At 36.4% G+C, this 6,935-nt stretch overlaps 1 non-coding gene across 1 annotated transcript; it reads right to left on the bottom strand.

Annotated features, from left to right (window-relative positions):
* Positions 1 to 3,982: 3,982 nt before the first annotated feature.
* LOC141709353 (small nucleolar RNA R71) lies at positions 3,983 to 4,089 on the bottom strand. Its single transcript, XR_012569935.1, has one exon. It is a non-coding gene; the product is annotated as a small nucleolar RNA R71 (small nucleolar RNA).
* Between the last annotated feature and the right edge of the window lie 2,846 nt (positions 4,090 to 6,935).

The following is a 6,935-nucleotide window of genomic DNA, read 5'->3' as shown; positions in this document are numbered from 1 at the left end:
TTGTGTAAGGTCTATTATTTGAGGATTTTAAAAGGAGTGGAATAGTCCCGATGGCAGATAGAATTACATGTCGAGTATAGATATAATTGTAAGCCCATAAATGGTGGACATTTAGGTGCAAGGAACATTGATACATAAATAACGTGATGGTTACAGAGACATCAAATCAGAAATGGGCATTTGTTAGATATGGTTGATCTTGTTACGGGGATATAATCAGTACGTTATATTGTATTAACGCGATACACATCAAGTTAAAAGATTTTTGCATAAAATGCATAGTTAGCGAACTGTATTAAGTAAATTAATTATAAAATAAGAAAGTAAAACTATATGTCGGGACGACAACCGAAGACTAAGGAAATTTTAATAATAGCTCGGACCAGCGATCGATATGTGAAAAGATGAAGCATACCTTAATCATGTGGGAAATGCTTGTCACGAAGAAATTTTAAATTACAAACAAATTTTGAGTGTGTTCTTCAAGAAATTGTTAGGTTCTATAACTTAAGTAAACGAGTTATGGTGAATTTGACACTCATAGCTAAGCTAGCGTCGAAGGTTCCGTAGGAAAAGTCATGAGTAGAGATAAAGAAATGATAATCCAATTATGAAATCTTTTAAGAAGTAACGTTTTAAAACCAATTGATTTTTCACCAGATTGTGATAATGTTGGTTGAGACCATGTGTTGGTTATCAGAAGCTAAACAAATTAACTAATGAAAATGAGTGTATATCGTCAAGGATAGAAGATTTGTGTGACTAGTTGAAGGATGTGACAAAATTTTTAAAAAGTAACTATATACAAGTATCACTGGTGAGAAATAAGATTAAAAGATATCCTTATGACGGATTTATGAACGGGCATAAGTGATATGAACCAATAATTAGAAATCTTGGATTTAAAGATAAGTTTGAAGAATCGTGGAATAAATTTTTTGAAAAACAACAATATAATTTTAAGTTCATTAGTAATATTTTGTGACATTCTGAAAGAATTGAAGAAAAGTATGGTTATATTAATAATTGTTTTCTTATGACCTTAGTTCAATTAAAAGATATATGTTATGTCAGTTAGTGTGGTTATCCGCAGGATATATTATGAAATATGGTGAAATGATGAGTTTGGTTAATGGGAGTGGATTGATATGATTATGAATGGTTTGGTTGATTAATGGTGTCGGCTTGAGTCCGATTGGTAACCAATAATATAGGGGAAATGCTGCCCAAATTTTCAGGAAATACCCTACTTTTAAGGATAGAAAGTATACTTTCATATGTTATTGAAATTCCTATTGATACTCCAAATGATTGTGATCTCGGTTCTTGAAAAAGGTTTTTTTTGACCAAATCGACTCTATGTAATTGGATTTTGATTTCATTTAGCTAGTCATCACTTGGTTCAATTGATCAATTAAAAGTGTTAATTGGCTAATTCTACCTACTTATGATTAGTTAGGTAGAAATCGATTCCAATTAGATTAAGTCAAATTCTGACATGATTTTCAGATCTGAAATCAAAGCAATTAGAAATTTGGAGGAAGTAATGACACCAGTAGAATTCAGAAATTTAGTGGAATTAGCGCAATGTTACTGCAAGCGTGCGAGACTTTATCTAGATGAATATACCCTTTTTGCAATTGACAAGAGGAATAAAAGTTATTTGTACATGCAAGTGAGAAGAACGTTTTCAAGAACTGAAGGTTCAAGATAGAGCAAAAGTGATTTTATCATATGTACTAATGTTCCATGAAGAATTTGAATGTATATCATACGGAATGACGAGGTAATGGGAATTACTCTGGAATATTAGAAAACTTGCAAACACCAGTATCCGATGTGTGGTAGGAGATGGCAATGTCAGCATGTGAACTAAAGATGAGAAGGTATTGATCATTGATAAGTGGATTTTATATCTACTTGGAACGCGTCATTTCAGGCTTAAATTAGTGTTTTGGACTCAAGTATCTGGTATGTTTGATGTGTTTTTGTATTTTTACATTGCAGGCATTAGTTGGATGAAGAAAGAAGCTTTTCAAAGAAATATTCTGAAAAGAGGTCGGATTCTGAAGTCAAGACCATTCTCAAGCTGAAGAGCATCTCGATAGTTTCGCGTGGACCGTTGAATCATGAAATTATGACGAGCGGAACTCAAGTTACAGCCAAAAAAAGAAAATGCAGAAGTCTAAATTCAGAGGCACGGCGCGCCCGCACAGGAAGCGGGGCGGCCGCGCCATTTTGTCAGAGAAGCAGCGCGCCCGCACGGGAAGCGGGGCGGCCGCGCGGGGTCGTTTGGCCAGAATCCTGTTTTGAGTACGATTTTGAGCTTTCGAGAGTCCTGATTGTCCTGGAGCCTATATATATCAGTAATAATTCATTTTTAATAACAAGGAGCCAAGGGAGAGCAATACGAAGACCTAGAGAGCACAAGACGGCTACGAATAAGAAGACTTTTGTATTCTTCAATATAGTTGATACTTTGATGCTTGTTTTCGATTTGTCTTTGAACCCTAGTACTCTTATATTATTTATTATCATATTTTCATTGGAACCCATGGTGACGATGAGTTCGATTATGAACTAGTCGTTGTCATGGGGTTCAAACAGATTTATTTTTGGATTTCAATAGTTAATTGTTTTATCATCTTTAGTGTGTGGTGATTTATTATTTCCTAGTTTGGTTGTGATTATTCATCTTTGATGCGTAGCTAACATCTAAGATTGTTTGTTAATATCTATTAAAGCGACAGTGAATATAGAGGTTTAGAACTTGCCATGCTAATAAATTTATATATGAACTGACATGTATAATTCGTGGTTAATTTTAACCATTTTATTCACCTTATGTAATCAAGATAGATAACTTGTTCTTAAACCATTATGTTTTCAATCTTTATAGACATATAAGGACTATGCATAATTGGTGTCTATTCAACTTCTATCTTAATTGTGGATGTTTGATAGTAGGGTATATGTATAACGAAAGTTAGCGTATACTAATTTCGTGTTATCTGATTAGTTGTCATCACCATCACATGCTAGGGTTAAAGAATATAACTTTGAATGAAGTATTTAATGAAGTTAGAATCTATGTTTATTCTCATATAAGTAATTCAATCTTGATTCTTGTAGTCAATGTTATTTAGTATAATCTCTTAGTTAAATCAAAAAATCAAACTTTTTACTTATCTTAGCATTGAACGATAACCATACATTGTTGCATAAGTGAATAATCTGAACTTAACGTAAACCAGTCCCTATGGGAACGAACTTAACTTATATCTTATACTACTTTTGATCACGTGCGCTTACGTGTATTTTCGCGTTTGAATTACAGCGTACAAGTTTTTGGCGCCGCTGCCCGAAATATCGGTGTTAAATTTAGTTTATGTGCTTGACATCAGTGGTCGTCAAAGTTCACTGACTCGGATATTTTACTTACTTGTTTACTTTGTTTGTATTTCAGCTACTCTAGAGAGCGTGTGTGCGAATGCGTTCTCAATCTCATAAGGAAACACTAGGCGAAGTTGAAGAAGTGGAAAATGAAGTTTTTGAAGAAGAGGAAAAATTTGAAGAAGAAGTTTTTATTGTAATGGGAGAACCAGCAACGAATCTGAAAGCTTTGATGGATTATTCTCAACCGAAGTTCAATGACATTCAATCTAGCATTGTCAGGCCAGTCATTGCGCCTAATACCTTTGAAATCAAGTCTTGCACGATTCAGATGGTGCAGAATTCAGTTCAGTTTGGGGGTTCTCCAACGAAAGATCCCAACATACACATTAGAGATTTCATCGAGATCTGCGACACTTTCAAGTTCAACAATGTTTCTGAAGATGTTGTGAAGCTGAGGCTTTTCCCATTCTCTTTGAGGGATAAAGCTAAGTGCTGGTTGCATTCTCTACCAACAGGTTCTATCACTATTTGGGAGGATCTTGCTCATAGGTTTCTTACTAAATTCTTCCATATGGCGAAGACAGCTGCAATCAGGAATGTTCTTACTCAATTTGCGCAGCAATCGAGAGAATCTTTCTGTGAGGTTTGGGAGCGCTACAAGGAGATACTTAGGAAGTGTCTGCATCATGGCATGCCTGAATGGATGATCATCAATTGCTTTTATAATGGTTTGGGAGCACAGTCCAGACCCATGCTCGATGCAGCATCAGGTGGAGCCTTATGGGCTAAGAGCTATAATGAATCTTATGAGCTAATTGAATTAATGGCTGCTAATGAATATCGAAACCCAACTCAGAGACTACCTGAAGGAAAGGTAGCAGGAATTTTGGAGGTGGTTACAGCTACGGCTATAGCTGCTCAACTAAAGGCGTTAATGATGAAAGTGGATTCTTTGGCTAACTATGGATTTAATCAGATAACTAGTGTCTGTGAGCTTTGTGCAGGTGCGCATGAGACGGAGCAATGTGCTATATCTAGTAAATTGGCTCAGTTTGTGAGCAACTTTCAGAGGTCGCAGCAACCAGTTCCTTCCACTTATCATCCTAACAAGCAATCATCCTAACTTAAGCTGGAACAACAACTAGAATGCGGTACAACAACATTATCAGCAATTTGGAGCAAAGGAATTCAACCCTCCTGGTTTTCAACAACAGTATGTACCAAGACAATAACTCCAACTTCAACATCAACCGCATGGAAGTGCAGGTCAAACTATTAATGAAAAATATTAATTGGAGGAGTTGAGGCTTATGTGCAAATGCCAAGCGGTTTCTATCAAGACTCTGGAGAATCAAATAGGGCAAATTGCCAATGCTTTGTTGAACTGTCAACCAGGAACTAGTCCCAGTGATACAGAAGCTAATACAGGAAAGAGAGAAGTCAAGAAGCAGTTAAAGGCAATCACATTGAGGTCTGGAAAGGTCACGAGCCCCCAATTTCAGCAAAACAAAGATTCTAAAAACTCTGTTCAGAATGCAGGTGCATCTGCACCATTTTCAATTCCAGAAAATGAGATTGTAGCTGAAAAAGTGGTGCATAAGGATGTTGAGGTGGAACCTAAGGAGAAATCTATTGAAAGCAATCCTCTTGAGGGTAATACAGGGGATAAACAGTTCTACCCACCTCTGCCATATGCTAAAAGACTTCAGAAGCAAAAGTTGGATAAGAAATTTGCCAAGTTTTTGGAGGTTTTCAAGAAGTTGCACATTAACATACCTTTTGCTGAAGCTCTAAAACATATACCGAGCTATGCTAAGTTCATGAAGGGTATTGCATCTCGGAAGCTAAAACTTGAGGAGTTGGAAAATGTTGCTCTAACGGAAGAGTGCAGTGTTTTGCTGCAATAGAAACTACCTCCTAAGCTTAAAGATCCAGGAAGCTTCACGATACCTTGTACCATTGGAAATCTGTCGTTCGATAATTGTTTGTGTGACTTGGGATCTATCATCAATCTGATGCCCTTGTACATTTTCAAGAAACTTGGACTACCTGATCCAAAATCTATGAACATGTCTTTGTAACTGGCTAACCGTTTTCCATCACTTATCTGCGAGGAGTAGTGGAGGATTTATTGATTAAGGTGGATAAACTCATCTTCCCTGCTAATTTCGTCATTCTAGAATTTGAGGAAGATAAGAAGATTCCCATTATCTTGGGAAGACCGTTCTTAGCTACGGGCCGAACTCTAATCGATACGCAAAAGGGTGAATTTACCATGAGAGTTCAGGGTCAGGATGTCACGTTCAATGTCTTCAATGCAATGAAATTCCCTACTGGTGAAGAAGAGTTCTTTAAAGTGGAGTTGGCCGACTCTGTAGTAAATGCGGAGCTTGATCATTGCTAAGGACTGACGCCTTAAAGAGAGCCTTAACAGGGGATTCTGATAGTGAAAACGAAGAAGGGGAAGAGCAGTATTTTGAATGCATTTCCATGGAAGAGGAAGTTGGATTTGCCATTCGAGTCTCTTGGATTGGAAGAGCTAAAAAATTCTCCAAAACGTCTCAAGCCATCTATTGAAGAAGCTCCTACACTTAAGTTCAAACCACTTCCTGATCATTTGAGGTATGCATTTTCAGGCGATGCATCTACTTTGCCTGTTATTATTGCATCTGACCTTTCAGGAAGTGATGAAGATAAGCTCTTGAAAATTCCGAGAGAGTTAATAGCAGCAATTGGATGGACTATAGCAGATATCAAGGGAATCAACCCTTCTTATTGCATGCATAAAATTCTGCTTGAGGAAGGAAGCAAGCCAATTGTTGAGCAACAAAGAAGGCTAAATCCAATCATGAAGGAGGTTATGAAGAAAGAAATTTTTAATTGGTTAGATGCAGGAATCATTTATCCTATATATGACAGTTCGTGGGTGAATCCGATGTAGTGTGTGAAAGAGATATGTCCTAAGTCCAATCATGTATGAGGATTTATGAATAACTTTTATGTAATCTGTTTGATATTAATAAAAGGCTTGTTTTGTTTTTATTGTGGGCTCTATCTATTTAAATGTTTAAATAAGATATATCACAGTTTAGAGTAAAGCTTTTATGGATTGTGATGAGATCATAATAATGAGACCTAAAAGATGATAACTCTAAACTTAAATAGTTCATGGTCGTAGGATTACTAACTGGTAATTAATAATCCGTAAAGATCGGTACATACTATTACTTCGTTATGAAGGATGTCTGTTCTCATAGACATTTGTGTGGTGACACTATAGCTAGTATGTAGGTGCTTATTATAGAATAAGTTCAATGAACATGACTCACACAGCTGAACAACTGATGGAGTTCACTCACGTGTCAGCAGTTGTTCATATAGTGATAGTTGTACAAGTATCCTTAGACTTGAGGTCATCATAGTCATCTTGTGTACACTGAACTATGCTTTGGTTTAGTTCTTAGTCTCAAGGGACAATTATAAGGGCTCTACTGGGTATAGGAATTTGTACACGAAGATAGTGTATGATCAATAAAGGA

The sequence above is a fragment of the Apium graveolens genome, chromosome 2 (genome assembly GCF_009905375.1).
Source record: "Apium graveolens cultivar Ventura chromosome 2, ASM990537v1, whole genome shotgun sequence".
NCBI classification, from domain to species: Eukaryota; Viridiplantae; Streptophyta; class Magnoliopsida; order Apiales; family Apiaceae; genus Apium; species Apium graveolens.
The sequence above is the reverse complement of the archived record's forward strand: the minus strand, read 5'-3'. Positions and strand labels throughout refer to the sequence as shown.